We start from the raw sequence: 15206 nt of genomic DNA, 5'->3' as shown, positions 1-15206 counted from the left end.
CCAGATTGGGATTTTACAGCAGGAATATTAGCAAATTTTTCACTGTTGCTGCGTAATCGCAAAACCGCATTCAAAAGTGTTTGCGCATCATCCACTGAGCCTCGGTTAATTTCAATAAACTCAGCAAACCTATTTCTAAACTGACTGCAAAAGCTTTCGTCCTGTAACAATTTAACAGGGTTAAATCGCCATCTAGAGGCCCGAGATGGCCAGGGGACCAAAGATAATCTGCACAAATTACCATCATGATCAGACAGAGACAGGGAGCAAATATCCACATCTTGAGCAGCTGGGGATAAAGAAGTAGAAATAAAAATAAAGTCGATTCATGAATAGGTTTTGTGAGTGGTGGAGAAAAAAGTGAATGACCTAGCAGAAAGGTTAAATGATCGCCAAATATTCATCAATGAGGATGAGGTTACACACTGCCGAAGTTTGTCAGAACAAAGAGCATGAGAGTGTGATTCCTTTGGTCCAGATCTAAACTAAACTATGGGGTATTACAGAATTCATATCTGCACCCATTACAATTACAAAGTTAGAAAATTTCAAGAGGTAAGCTGAGAGTAAAGAGAGGAAAGTAGGGTCAGGAGTACATGGAGCGTAAACTGAAAGAAATACAATATTCCTATTCTCCACTGCTGTTTTTATGTGTTATTCTGCCATCTGAGTCACAGCCTTTATCCAAAATAGTGATATTTAAAGTCCTCCGCACCAATATTAAGACACCTTTAGTTTTAGTATCCATAGATGAATGAGATACATTTCATAAAACTTATTATTGCACCTGCGTACATCCTCCTCTTTCAAATATGATTCTAGAACAAAAGGTATATCAATCTTTCTTCTTCTCAAAAAAAAACAAAAAAACTTGTGTGTTTGTGAGGGCCGTTTAGGCCATTAATATTGCAAATCAGAATATTAAGCTCAGTCATAGGTATCAAATAGAAATGCTGCTGGAAAAAAACAAGTACAACTTGGAAAAAGAAGCCATTTGAGTCTACCATCAAACCACCCTTCCATCACCATTTGGAGAAACATAACTATATTCCCGTGAACTATGGCGGATCAAACCAAGAACAAACCTTGATCCGCCAGCTTCCCTTCATACGATCCGTGGCGTCAACAGAAACCTGCACATTACTGAAGCACCAGCACTGGCCCTGTGCTGATATAATGGCTAGTAAGTACGTCAAATAAATAAAATATTACAAATAAATAAACAAAATAAAAAAAATAACATAACTACATTTCAAAAAATAAAAGAGAAAAAGTGACAACCTGGAAGAAACCACAGCACACAACCCAACACGAAATAAGAAATACAATGTGAACTGAGAGTTTCAATATTTGTGATATAAAAAATAAAGTGAGGTAAACACTTTATAAAAGAACAATCACCTGACAAATTAGAGCATCTCTTCTTCAATTAAAGACTGAAAATATCCTGCTGAAGTTCACAGAGGGTTAGCAGCTGAATGACGAATGATTTTTTGTTCACCCTGATTGAGAATGACCTTCAGTGTTGCAGGATAAAGAAGGAAATTCTGGATGCCCGCTTCCCTCATTTGTAAATCCACCACCTGTTGTTCAAGCGCGGCTAATCGCAGATCGTGATCTGTGACTACTTTCTTTTGTTCTCGCATCTCTCCTGTAAGAAGATCGAGTTTAGAGCATAGCGACTGCACAACTGACATGAGAGAAGCAAATTCACTCCACATCGCCGTCAACTCAAAGCGTGCTGCTGTGTTAGCCATTTTGTCAACCGTATCATTCATGGTCGGTGTCTTCGATCTCTTCTTAATCGGAGAAGACGATGGCGACAAATCCTGCTGTTTTCGATTGTGTGCCCTCTGGTAAAGTACAAATATTGAATAAAACTTAAAACAAAAAAATCAGCAAAAAAGGGGCCAAATGTACAGAGCTCTACTCAAGTGTGACTAGGTTCATCACCTGACTCTCCCTGGAACAGGAACATTTCTGAAGATTCCCAACCCTACCTCTTGTCACAGTCTCAGGCTGCGTCTGAAACCGCCTACTTCTCTACTATTTAGTAGGGGAAAAGCAGTAGGCGAGCGAATAAGTATGTCCAAAGCCTTAGCAGTCAAAAAAGAGTAGGCGAAAATTACCTGGGTGACGTACTAATTCTCGCGAGATTCGGACGTGCGTCTACTTTAAGTGCATCCGAACCGCCTACTTCTCTACTATATAGAAGGGGAAAAGCAGTAGGCGAGCAATTAAATATGTCAGAAATCTCAGTAATAAAAGAGTAGTCGAGAAGTTCCCGGATGGCCTACTGCTCCCGCCCAGATTCTGAAGTGCTCCTCGATGGACACTCTTCTATCCCAGGAGGCCACGGGAGAGGATTTATTATGATAACAGGCTCTAGTAAACACACATAACTTAATTCTCCCAAGTGGATTTACATGTTCTAAACCACATCTTAAAGGTGCTTACTAAATGTTTATTTAACATCTGACAGGAACATCTTCTGTAAGTATTATGGCTTATGAGTGATGGATTATGTATGAGTGATGTGTGTGTGCTATTATGTAGAATTCACTGTTGTCAAAACTGCTTACATCACATAAATGAAAATAACGTAAATAAATAAATCTACATAAAATAAACATAAGTTTAATCTGTTTTATTTGTCCATTAGTACTGTTGGTAAATGAAGGAACATTTGTATTGGATAAAAAGAGAGTTAACAGATCATCATCATCATCATCATGTGAATGTAGTGTTGAGCACATCAATCTCAGAGGAAACTTGAATCTTGTCTGATGTTACAGGGACAGATGATCACGTGTGTTTATCCGGTGGAGAGAGACTGATGAAGGACTGATGCCATCAAAGGCTTTGAGTGACGATACTACAGAAATCAATACAAATCTACTTAAATCTTAAGCTGTAGTTTATTTTAATTATTGTAATTTAAACAGAGTTATTACAGCACTTTTCTGATTCTTGATGTCTGTATGTTTGCTGCAGAGCTTTTGTGGAGCAGGACCTGCAAGACAAGGTGACGGAGGCATTTGTGGGGAAAAAAAAAAAAAAAAAGGGAAAACCTGAAACAAAAATATAAAGTAAGATAATTTTGTTACTTCTAATACAGAATTCAGATGACATTGTGCTGTTAAAATGACTGCTTTTGTATGATGATTGTGCACTTTTGTAGGATGTGAAATGTCCTCAGACTGGTGTGAGCACTGAGAGCCACAGCAGATCCTGGGAATGGTGTAGAGCCATGGACGAGACCCTCCATCACTCCTCCTGCCCTTACTGCCTCATCTGGACCGGATGTTGCTGTGATTTCTTCATCCTCAGTGAGCCCAGAGCCAGCGAGAGCATCTAGAAAAAGACCAAAAGGACATTGAGGATGTGATTTTGGTCCAGTTTGTTCTGCTGGTTTCTGTTCATACAATGGAGCTTCAAAAGCATCATCAAATAATGTCATGAAGCTTCTGGAAGTCAGGCTCCACTGACTGATACTGTGTGAACAGAAACTAACAGGACAAACTTGACCAAAATCACCTTTTGTGTTCAGAAGAAGAAAAAAAATGAACACAGGGATTGAACAGCGTGAAGGCGAGTAAATAATGACTGAATTCATATGTTTGGGTGAACTAACCCTTTATGATCCCAAACAGAAACTGTATGAAATGTATGTATGCATTTATATTATAGTACCTTGAAAAAGTAAACTTTAAGAAATAAGCAGCTTTAATTAGCGTTTGTGCCCCAGACACTAACAAAAAAGGATTTTCAAAAATCACATTTACATTTGACCATTTGGCAGATGCTGTTATCCAAAGTGACTTACAGTGCTCTTATTACAGGGATGATCCCGCTGGAGTAACCTGGAGTGAAGTGTCTTGATCAAGGACACACTGTTGGAGACGCTGCGGAGATCGAACCAGAAACCTTCTGCTGACCAGCTCAGCGGTTTAACCCACTACACCACAAAAGTAATGAAGCTACAACAGAAATTAGCCTGTAATTGTAAAAATATGAAAGGAAATATGGCAAGAAACAGAATGCTGACATGAATTGTAAAATGTTTTAATCTGTTTATTTAGTCATGTTCATGGAGCGCAGACACAGCGGCAGCCAGATTGTCAAGGTTGTGGGGTTCAGGGGTCCGTCATCAAGGTCTTCCTCATCCTCTGGATCAACGATGTCCCCACTGAGAAGAGCAGCAGTGAGGGACATGATGGATGACAAACACAGGTGAAGGTGTTCACGGTGGTCAGCTGCAGAATGGGCACAGCTGTGTTAAGATGGCAGCAGGATGTGTGGATCACCGCCCGCAAATACGTGATTGTTAGAACAGTAAGTTTGAATAAAGCTTTGTTTCATGTGCTGTTGACTTGTATATGCATTTATTTATTGTCATTGTTACTTTCATTAATTCTTTTACTTTTTTTTTATTAATTATGCTATTATCAGTAAATTTATATATTTTATTAATTCATGCATTAATTCATTGCTTGACTGTAAATTGAGATGTATTCACATCAGCTGGATTTGTCTAGTGTGTGTTCATGAGTAGCTATGTCATATGACAAAACTTTACATTTTGCTTGTTTTACTAAAGAAGTAAAACAAAGTAATATAAGTATTGGTCAGCATTTATCAATATTATTGTGTAGAAGTGTTGGGGTGGGCTAGCAATGCAATTCATTCTGGGGTAATCTTAATTTTTAAGTAGTTTATACTTACATTTTTTGAGTATAAAATCAACAGTCTTCTCCAAAGGCGAGATCTTCGAGCAGCTGCCCGACGTCTTCTCTGTGCAGACATTGCAAACACTGAGGAAAACCGCTCTAGGTAGTGTTGTGGAGTTACTGGTGCTGTGAGGTGTTAGTGCACCTGTCACTCATGTCTTTACTTTTACTGCACGACCTATAATTACATACAAGATCAGGGTAAATACCATGGTTGTGTCTTTAACAATGAACAATAATAATGACAAACAAAACAACAAATATGGGTTTGTGTACATCATAGTTCAAGATTAAGCATGATGATGAGGTTAAATATTTTGAATACATCATAATGCATAAACAGTATTTGTTATTTATAAGCCTGAGGGATGAAACTAGAGCTAACTCAACAAGAAAAAGAGGAAAACGTAAAGGAGATTTACGCCACTTTTGCTTGTGGATGAACATTTTTGCATATAAAATAAAGAAATTAACAACATATTCATGCGAATTTGGGTTTTCATAACAAAATAAACTGTGGGTCACATTAGTATTTAAAAACATAAGAACTTTAAATTAACCCAAAATATATTAATTGTACTACAAACACAAAATTACTGGCAGCTGTTTCTTCAACAAGACCACAAAATGAGCAAGTTTGATCAATATCAAGATATTTACAGATAGATGAATTAAACCTGTCACTCATATCTTTAAAGTTGTTGCACTTGTGATTACGTCGTAGGTCACATGATAACGTCAACATGGCAGATTATGTCCGGATCGCATTCATACTCAACGAGATTTGGCTATTAAGTACCTACTCTTTTAGCGCTCGTTAAGTAAGTACTTATTGAAATTAAGTACCTACTCATTGAGAGTCTGTCTTGGCTTCCAAAGACTCCATTTTCCATCATCCTCCCTGGCCCACACCTGCACACACTTCCTCATCACCGCTCCTGATCTGACAATCACACACACCTGCTTCTCATCAGCACACCATCACCAGACTATTTAAGCACGTCACTCACCTCACTCAGTTGTCCGGTCTCGTTTATGTGTTCCTACGTAAAGGACTTCTTCATGTTTATCTCCAAGCCTGCCGATCTACTTCCCTGTTTCACTCCAGCATGTTTCCTCAGTCTCCGTGCTTCTTCGTCTGTGTGTGTCTACCTACCTCCTACATGTGTGCACTCCGTTGACGTTCGTCCATCCATCCACAATCTCCATTCCTGTAAGACAAAGGACAGTATCAATATCCAGTCACCTCTCCTCAAATATCACCAGTTCACTTACCTGCATCACTGTTTCCCTGCTGTTTGTAAATAAACTCCCATCTACGTTCACCTCTGTGTCTCCTGTACATCTGTTCGTAACCATTTAGAACCACAAGCAGAACAAAATATAAACATCACAAAACATTAAATCAAGCGAAACACTGAACTATTTATAAAGTGTGGCCCCTTTGCAAGCCCCACCATCTTTTGGTACAGCTGATATTTTTGGGGTGATTTCAGCGGGAGAGCTGCACCACTGGCATGAGTTTTACCCTGGCTGGTGTCTTCCCATTCGCACTGAAGAGCCTCCTCTTGGTCCCTCCTGGGAAGAATGAGAAAGGAAAAGACTTAATGCCTGTACTTGTCAAAAACAGTTAAACCAATCCATGAGACGATGTTCTGCCGCCAGCAGCCATATCACCCTGTAGCCCAAGACTGGTTGCCCACTGAAGCTAAGCAGGGCTGAGCCTGGTTAGTACCTGGATGGGAGACCTCCTGGGAAAACTAGGTAGCTGCTGGAAGAGGCGTTAGTGAGGCCAGCAGAGGGCGCTCACCCTGTGGTCTGTGTGGGTCCTAACACCCCAGTATAGTGTGTGTGGTGGGCGTTCTGGCGCAATATGGCTGCTGTCACATCATCCAGGTGGTGCTGCACATTGGTGGTGGTTGAGGAGATTCCCCCTTCAATATGTAAAGTGCTTCGAGTGCCCAGAAAAGTGCTATATAAATGTAAGGAATTATTATTATTATTATTATTATTATTATTATTGCTTTGTGTTGAGGTTCAACACAGAACCTGCCAGCTGTGGAGGTGTCATGGCATGTGAATTGTGCCACTTTGTATCGGTCTGTAGGTGTTCTTCACCTGTTCGGAGTGGGAAAAGCATAGGCAAAGAGTTACAAACACAAAACAAACACACACATCGGAAACGTACACAGCAGAAACATGCACAGAAATGTCCTAAATCAGTGAAGGTGCCCATTCCAGATTAAATTTTTACAGGAGCTGGGAATAGAAGTAAAAAAGAAGTAGTGGGCCTCCTTCCTGCTCAACAAGGGAGACCTCATGGATAAAACTCCTCCAGCCACCCATTCTCCGCTTTGTCCAAAGACAGCTGGGTGGCGCCGAAGGCCTGGTTGGTCTTGTGGGGCGATATCTGCAGAAACAGCGACAAGGGGCATAAGAGTTTTTTGCAGGCTTTGGTTTTCCAGCTGACACCAGTTGGATCACTTGCAACAACTTACACATCCCAGCATTAACGCTCCAGATAAATGATTTATTAAAGCGTCTACGTTCACAAACCACTGTTAATTTAACATGAAAACAAGCATATGTGTGATTTGGCATGGCAGCCGATACAAATAATAAATAACAACTGCCTTACTTAATGCAGCAAAATCCTGCCTTTGGACTGGGCCCGGTTCCAGAATCAAATCTCAGAGGCAGCTTCTGAAATTAGTGAGTTTGAGTATTAGTGATCACTGTGTCAGTCATCGCAATCTCGAGAGTGAATCCCGCATTTATATGCCGATGTATTAAAGCATGTATGTGGCCACTGATGGAAAACAAATTCTGAATATATTATATTCATTATTAGCCTATATATCGCCTTTATAATCACTAAAAAGCTGCCACTCATTCAATGAACGCGCTCCCACAAAGTTCTGTTACATTAATCAGTGAAGCTAACTACACAATAAATCTTTTTTTATATAACATCTACACTTTGTTAGAGAGGATTTTCAAGCGTGCAGAACTCAGAACTGGACAAAAACTCGAGCGGTGACTGGCTTCTAACTTAAACCGCTGCGTTCAACATGTCAGTGATTGGCTACGTTGCTCATCGAAGCAAAAACACTTTGGAAATGAAATGATTTGGCACTCTCCAGAGCGCAAACACAGATGCGCACTGGATCGTTTACTAAGGCCACGTTCACACAGTCAGTTTTTGGGACTGACAACCGCATTTACTTACAGGTGTGAGTCTCGAAATGTCTCGTTCACACTGCAGCTTACAGTAGCGTCTGGAACACTGTCTGTGTGAACGTGCAGCGAGAGTCAAGCCCGTATTCTCTTACTAGTAACCATAACGACAGTGATCAACGTAATATTAAAGATGGCGACGTCCATAAAACTGAAAAGTCTCATCACTTTTGACATGACAAGAGACTAACTGAACCGTGAGTTCATCCATCAAAACTTCATTAACCAACAGCAGCATGTAAACACACGCTAGCTGGAGTCTATAACCGCTGCACACACGTGTCACGTCCTTTGAGACGTCTCGCGCATGACACGGCATTTGAATTTGGAAAAGAAACAAAACTGACATGAGCCGCTCTGGTGGAGAAGAGTGAGTGGATCTGACACCTTCAGATGACGCACAGCTCACATCTCTGTCGCAGTAAGTTACTGAAAGTGAAACCACACACAAAACACCTTAGAAGAGCGGCTCTCTCTCACTGTATGACGTGACAAACAACTAGTTGTCCGGCCCTGTTCCGTTCACACAGCGCGAATATTCAGAGAATGCGGTTGTGAGTCCTGAAAATGTACGAGTAAGAGTTCGGTTATAGAATGCGGTTGTCACTCCCGTAAATAACCGTACTGCGTGTGAACGCAACCGTATTAAGGACTCAAATACAGGACTGACAACCGTATTCTGCTGCTGTGTGAACGTGGCCTAACTCTTTTCAATCAGAAGCAGCAGCAGGCAGTGGTTCGTTTGAGTGAAGTCTGTCTCCCTCGGTCCGGAGGCGCAACAATCTCACGTATGTCGGGCGGTGAATGAAAGGAGGACTCAAGTTGCGGTGAACAAAAGAACAAGTTTATTCAGGGTGAAACCTGAGACACCAAAAATAATAGTCAAAGTAACTGGTGACAGTTTGAGGAAACTGTTTGGTGGCTCTCGCTGTGTCTTGCGCACACGACAGCTGACACACAGGCAGGAGAGACCACCGAGAAAGCAGGAGACAGGACGACCCAGCGGAAGACGAGCACGAGCCCAACAAGAGAATCTAACTTGCTAGAAACTCCTCGTCTACGGGTCCTGAACACAAAATCAAACAGGTAAAACACAAACCAAAATGCAGTACCGACATGTAACGTCCACGCGACATGAAGTGATCAACTGACAACAAGGGATAGACACAGCTGGGCACATAAAGGGTAGAGGGAACGAGCGACAGGTGTGGGAGATCAGCTCGTGATTAAGCACCGTAGCGCTGATACTCCAATCACGAGCTGCAAAAAAATGACAGGACAAGACGAACAACAGGAAGAGCCGGTGTCACACCCTGAACCTGTGACAGAACCCCCCCCCTCAGGGACGCCTCCTGGCGTCCCCAGAGGACTCACCATGACGCCGATGGAATTGGTCAATAAGAGTGCGGTCCAGCACGTCCCGAGCTGGAATCCAGCATCTCTCCTCCGGACCATAACCCTCCCAGTCTACCAGATATTGATGGCCTCTGCCCCTCCGTCTCACATCAAGAAGTCGCCTTACCGTGTAGGCAGGCAACCCCTCGATGAGTCTGGGAGGCGGCGGAGCAGAGGTCTGGGGCTGAAGTGGGGAGCGAATAACGGGCTTGATCTTGGAAACATGGAACACCGGGTGAATTCTCTTAAATTGGGGCGGTAATTTAAGTCGAACCGTCACCGGGTTAAGCACCTTGGTTATGATGTACGGTCCAATGAATTTGGGTCCCAGTTTACGTGCGGGAAGCTTGAGGGGAATGTCCTGGGCTGACAGCCAAACCCTTTGACCACACACGTAAAGTGGGGGCTTAGAACGGTGACGATCCGCTGACGCCTTGTTCCTCTCGCCAGTCCGTGAAAGGGCTTCTCTGGCGAGCCTCCACGTACGAAGGCACCTCTGAATGAACGAATGCGCGGATGGAACAATGGCATCGGATTCTTGGGAGGGAAATAATGGGGGCTGGTAGCCTAAACAACACTGGAAGGGTGATAATCCCGTAGACGAGACAGGGAGTGAGTTATGTGCGTACTCGACCATGGTTAACCTGGAACTCCAAGTAGACGGCTCTGCCGACGCCACACAGCGCAGGACTCTCTCTAAGTCCTGGTTGGCTCGCTCAGCCTGACCGTTCGTCTGCGGGTGATAACCGGAAGATAGGCTCGCCGTCGCCCCCAGCTGTCGACAGAATTCTGTCCAAAACCTTGACACAAACTGGGGACCCCTGTCAGAAACCACGTCCACCGGGAGGCCATGAATGCGAAAAACGTGGTCTAAGACAATGACCGCTGTCTCCCTCGCTGAGGGTAGTTTGGGGAGGGGAACAAAATGAACCGCCTTCGAGAACCTGTCCACCACGGTAAGAACCACGGTATTGCCACTAGACGGGGGTAGGCCCGTGACAAAGTCCATGGCTATGTGTGACCAGGGTCTTGAAGGGATTGACAGCGGTCGGAGTAGCCCTGCCGAGGGTCGATTAGAGCCCTTACCCACCGCACACGCCGGACAGGCAGATACGAACCTCCGAGTATCCTGCGCCAGTGAGGGCCACCAGAACCGCTGCCTGATTAACGCACACGTTCGAGCCGCTCCCGGGTGGCAAGCTAGACCGGATGAGTGACCCCACTGAAGAACGCCAGTTCGGACCGACTCCGGCACGAACAGTAGACCCACTGGGCACCCCGCGGGAATCGTGACGTCGTGTAACGCCTCACGTACCCTGGACTCCACTCCCCAGGTAACCGCTGCGACCACCTGACTGGGGGCCACAATGGTCACCGGGGAAGTGGGACTAGCCTCAGCCTCAAAAATCCGTGAGAGCGCATCGGGCTTACCGTTCTTACTACCGGGGCGATAGGAGATGTTAAACACAAACCGGCCGAAGAATAATGCCCAGCGAGCCTGCCGAGAATTTAGCCTCCTCGCGGACCGAATATATTCTAAGTTCTTGTGGTCGGTCCAAACTAAGAATGGAACCCCCGCGCCCTCTAACCAGTGACGCCACTCCTCCAATGCCAACTTAACAGCCAGTAACTCTCTATTCCCGATGTCGTAATTCCGTTCCGAAGGAGTGAGACGATGAGAAAAGAATGCGCATGGGTGTACTCTGTCGTCCGAAGGTGACCTCTGAGACAAAATCGCTCCCACTCCTACCTCTGATGCATCCACCTCCACAATGAATTGACGAGACGGGTCGGGATTAGTGAGAATCGGGGCCGAAACAAAGCGGCGCTTTAGTTGCTCAAACGCCTTCTGAGCCTGCGTTGACCAACAGAAACGAATTCGTGTGGAGGTGAGATTCGTCAGTGGCAGGGCGACCTGGCTAAAGTTCCGAATGAATCGTCGGTAAAAATTGGCGAACCCCAGAAATCGCTGGACCGCCTTACGATTCTCTGGGGTGGGCCAATCAGCAACCGCCTTTACCTTCCCCGGATCCATTCGGATGCCTTCAGGCGACAGAACGAAACCCAGGAACGGAACCGACCGCGCGTGAAACTCACACTTCTCCACTTTAGCGAATAAACGATTCTCGAGTAGCCGCTGTAACACTCGCCTGACGTGCTGAACATGGTCGCGCTCGTTCTGGGAGAAGATCAGGATGTCGTCGAGATAAACAAATACAAACCGGTCGACCATGTCTCTGAGCACGTCATTTACGAGTGCCTGGAAGACCGCTGGGGAGTTTGAGAGTCCAAAGGGCATGACCAAATATTCGAAGTGACCTGTAGGGGTATTAAAAGCGGTCTTCCACTCATCCCCCCTCCTAATCCGAACCAGGTGGTAAGCATTGCGTAAGTCCAACTTCGTAAAGATGGTTGCTCCCTGCAAGAGTTCGAATGCTGAAGACATCAACGGCAAAGGGTGGCTATTCTTTACCGTGATGTCATTCAGCCCCCGGTAATCTATACAGGGACGCAATGATCCATCCTTCTTCCCCACGAAGAAGAACCCCGCCCCGGCCGGAGAGGAAGAAGGACGTATTATACCGGCTAATAGAGAATCGCTGATGTATCTCTCCATGGCCTCCCTCTCAGGACCGGAGAGCGAATAAAGGCGCCCCTTGGGTGGAGAAGTGCCAGGTAATAATTCTATCGCACAGTCGTACGGGCGGTGCGGAGGAAGAGATGAAGCTCGGGACCTACTGAACACCGCCCTCAAATCATGGTAAGCCTCTGGTACACCCGCCAGGCTCACCGGTTCCTCCTGTAACACAGAAACAGACATTAATGGGAAAGAAGCAGACACCAAACACTGAGACAAACAGAATGGGCTCCACGCCAATACGGAATTAAGAGCCCAGTCGATGTGAGGGTTGTGCTTAACCAGCCAAGTGTGCCCCAAAACCACTGGAGCAGAAGGAGAATGAATCAATAGGAATCGAATCTCCTCAGCATGATTCCCGGAAATGGCGAGGCTAATAAGCCTTGTGGAATGAGTAATCCTTGTGAGGGGGGTACCACAAAGTGTTCTGGCTGAAATTGGCTCAGCCAAGAGAGAGTGTGAGATGCCCAAGTGCTCAGCCAGTCCTATATCCATAAAATCACCCTCCGCCCCAGAATCAATTAAAGCTGACACTCGGTGGGCCGCCCCTCCGAACTGCAATAAAGCCGGGAGTGTGGATCGACCACCAGACGGCAGTAGCGTGTTAGTAACGCTCACCGTGCGTCGTCCTCTGAAGGATGAGCGTCGCCCCTTTAAGGGACAACCCGCAGCCATGTGCCCCGCCTCCCCGCAGTAGAGGCACAAGTTATTGGCGAGGCGATGATGCCGCTCTGCGACAGTCAGATGAGCTCTCCCGATCTGCATGGGTTCCTCCTCAGATAGGCCGGACTGTTGTGATGTAACCACTCCCGTGCTCTGTGCGTTGCTGACGGATCTGTGAGGAAACCCCGCCCTTCGATGCTGGGAACGAATGGAAATCCGGTTGTCAACCCGGATAGCGAGGTCCACCAGTCCGTCAAGCGCGGGGGGTAATTCCAGCGAGTAAATCTCATCCTTAATGTACTCAGCTAAGCCATGGAGAAAATGGTCCCACTGTGCCTTCGAATTCCACCCACAGGATGCTGCGAGTGTACGGAACTCGATCGAATATTCCGATACGGACCGAGCCCCCTGTTGTAACAGCGACAATGCCCGTGCCGCCTCGGTGCCCAGTGACGAACGGTCAAATACCTTGCGAAGCTCCGCTGAGAAGTCCTCGTATGACCTGCAGCAATCATGCTCATTGTCCCACATAGCTGTTCCCCACTCTCTTGCAAGCCCGGCCAGGTGCATGATGACGAAGGCTACCTTCGACTTCTCCGTCAAGAAGCAGGAAGGCTGTAGTGAAAAAGTCAATGAGCACTGTGACAGAAATGAGCGACATGAGTTGGGCTCACCGGAATATGGAGCAGGTGGGTTAAGGCGGGGTTCAGATCGGCGGGGGTTTGCCACCTCAGTGTCAGGTAGACCTGGTGTAGTGGGAACCACGGGAGGATGGGGCTGAAGCCGTTCGAGCCGCCGGGTAACCTCGGCTAGCTGGCGTGACATCTCCGTCATGGCATGATGAGAAGCTGACAACTCCTCCTGCTGCCGTCCTAACAGAATGCCCTGTTGAGCAATAGCTTGTCGTAACTCTAGTTCGTTCGCTGAGTCCATCGTGGTCAGTTGATTCTGTCGGGCGGTGAATGAAAGGAGGACTCAAGTTGCGGTGAACAAAAGAACAAGTTTATTCAGGGTGAAACCTGAGACACCAAAAATAATAGTCAAAGTAACTGGTGACAGTTTGAGGAAACTGTTTGGTGGCTCTCGCTGTGTCTTGCGCACACGACAGCTGACACACAGGCAGGAGAGACCACCGAGAAAGCAGGAGACAGGACGACCCAGCGGAAGACGAGCACGAGCCCAACAAGAGAATCTAACTTGCTAGAAACTCCTCGTCTACGGGTCCTGAACACAAAATCAAACAGGTAAAACACAAACCAAAATGCAGTACCGACATGTAACGTCCACGCGACATGAAGTGATCAACTGACAACAAGGGATAGACACAGCTGGGCACATAAAGGGTAGAGGGAACGAGCGACAGGTGTGGGAGATCAGCTCGTGATTAAGCACCGTAGCGCTGATACTCCAATCACGAGCTGCAAAAAAATGACAGGACAAGACGAACAACAGGAAGAGCCGGTGTCACACCCTGAACCTGTGACAACGTACTGCTTTGTACACTCTCACAACCGGCAACAAGTGTGCAGATCCACTAACTGTTAAACTATTACACTGGAAACAATGTGTTTGAAGTAAAAATCCAAAAAGTTTATCTGGATTTACGCTTTACATCACTGTCTCTTCCCTGACCAACTGAATAAACTTGTTTGATGCCAAAATAAAATAAAAAAAACCTCACAAACAGAATGTGAATACTGTTTACAATGTTGTGCTACAGGGTTACTGATTCCCGTGTCTTGATGACTTGAATGAATTACACTTGATGACGCTTTTATAAATATATTTCACCTGTTCTTCATGACTTGCCTGTGCGGCAGAATGAAGCTGAAATCACAGGATCAGTTTCTTTCACCTTCACAGAAGTGTCCATGGTGTGAGCAGCTCTGATGTAAACAGTGTCTCTGATGGAGAGGGTCAAAGCCCTGAAGAGACGAGGAGAGACGCTTGATCGGTGTGACACACTTTCACTGGCTCTGTCTCCATCCCTCTCTGACTTGTGTTCATGCACAAACAACATATAATAAAAATAAATCAGTAAAAATAACTATGGTTCCTGACTAGGGTCCAGTACACCCGCTGTGATGTCATCAGATGGAGGATGAAGTCCTCAAAGCTCAACATGCTCAAGGAAATGAGGTCATCATCATTAACAGCCACAGCAAAACTCAATCACTCAATAATTAAATACATTCAAACACTTTGTTGAGAACGAGGAAACATGAGGAGGATCTAGACTTACCTGAAGTGAGAAGATGATGAGAAAATAAACTATTCATTCTTCTGAACTGCTCAGAAGATCCATATGGTGAACTACAAAGAGAAAACAACAACGAGTGTGTGAGATTTACTGTAAAACTCTGTGTAGCTTTGCATCTGTAGACAGACAGACGAGGAAAAACAACTTCTGTAGTTGCTTATGAAACTTTGAGGATGAATTTTCTGTCAGAGACTCAGTGCTTATCAATAAAGAAATGAGGAAAAAGGGAAATCCTTTACTGGTTCAGACTCCAGATCCGTGGCGATCACATTATAAACATCCG

General features: G+C 45.2%; 2 long non-coding RNA genes and 1 pseudogene across 2 annotated transcripts in view; 2 read left to right on the top strand and 1 right to left on the bottom strand.

Moving 5' to 3' along the window:
- The first annotated feature begins 2231 nt into the window (after positions 1-2231).
- The window catches only part of LOC127507276 (uncharacterized), a 75145-nt gene continuing 62170 nt past the window's right edge, over positions 2232-15206 (top strand). The window contains exon 1 of the long non-coding RNA XR_007928309.1: positions 2232-2449. This is a non-coding gene — a long non-coding RNA (uncharacterized LOC127507276). The remainder of the gene's footprint in view (positions 2450-15206) is intronic.
- On the bottom strand, positions 5636-7500 carry LOC127507282 (uncharacterized). Its single transcript, XR_007928320.1, has 5 exons — positions 7369-7500; positions 6466-7140; positions 6188-6308; positions 6006-6075; positions 5636-5941 (listed from the first exon to the last, which is right to left on the bottom strand). It is a non-coding gene; the product is annotated as an uncharacterized LOC127507282 (long non-coding RNA).
- On the top strand, positions 6391-6507 carry LOC127507868 (uncharacterized; annotated as a pseudogene).

Source organism: Ctenopharyngodon idella, chromosome 24 (genome assembly GCF_019924925.1).
Source record: "Ctenopharyngodon idella isolate HZGC_01 chromosome 24, HZGC01, whole genome shotgun sequence".
Classification (NCBI taxonomy): domain Eukaryota; kingdom Metazoa; phylum Chordata; class Actinopteri; order Cypriniformes; family Xenocyprididae; genus Ctenopharyngodon; species Ctenopharyngodon idella.
This window is presented reverse-complemented; position numbering and strand designations above follow the sequence as displayed.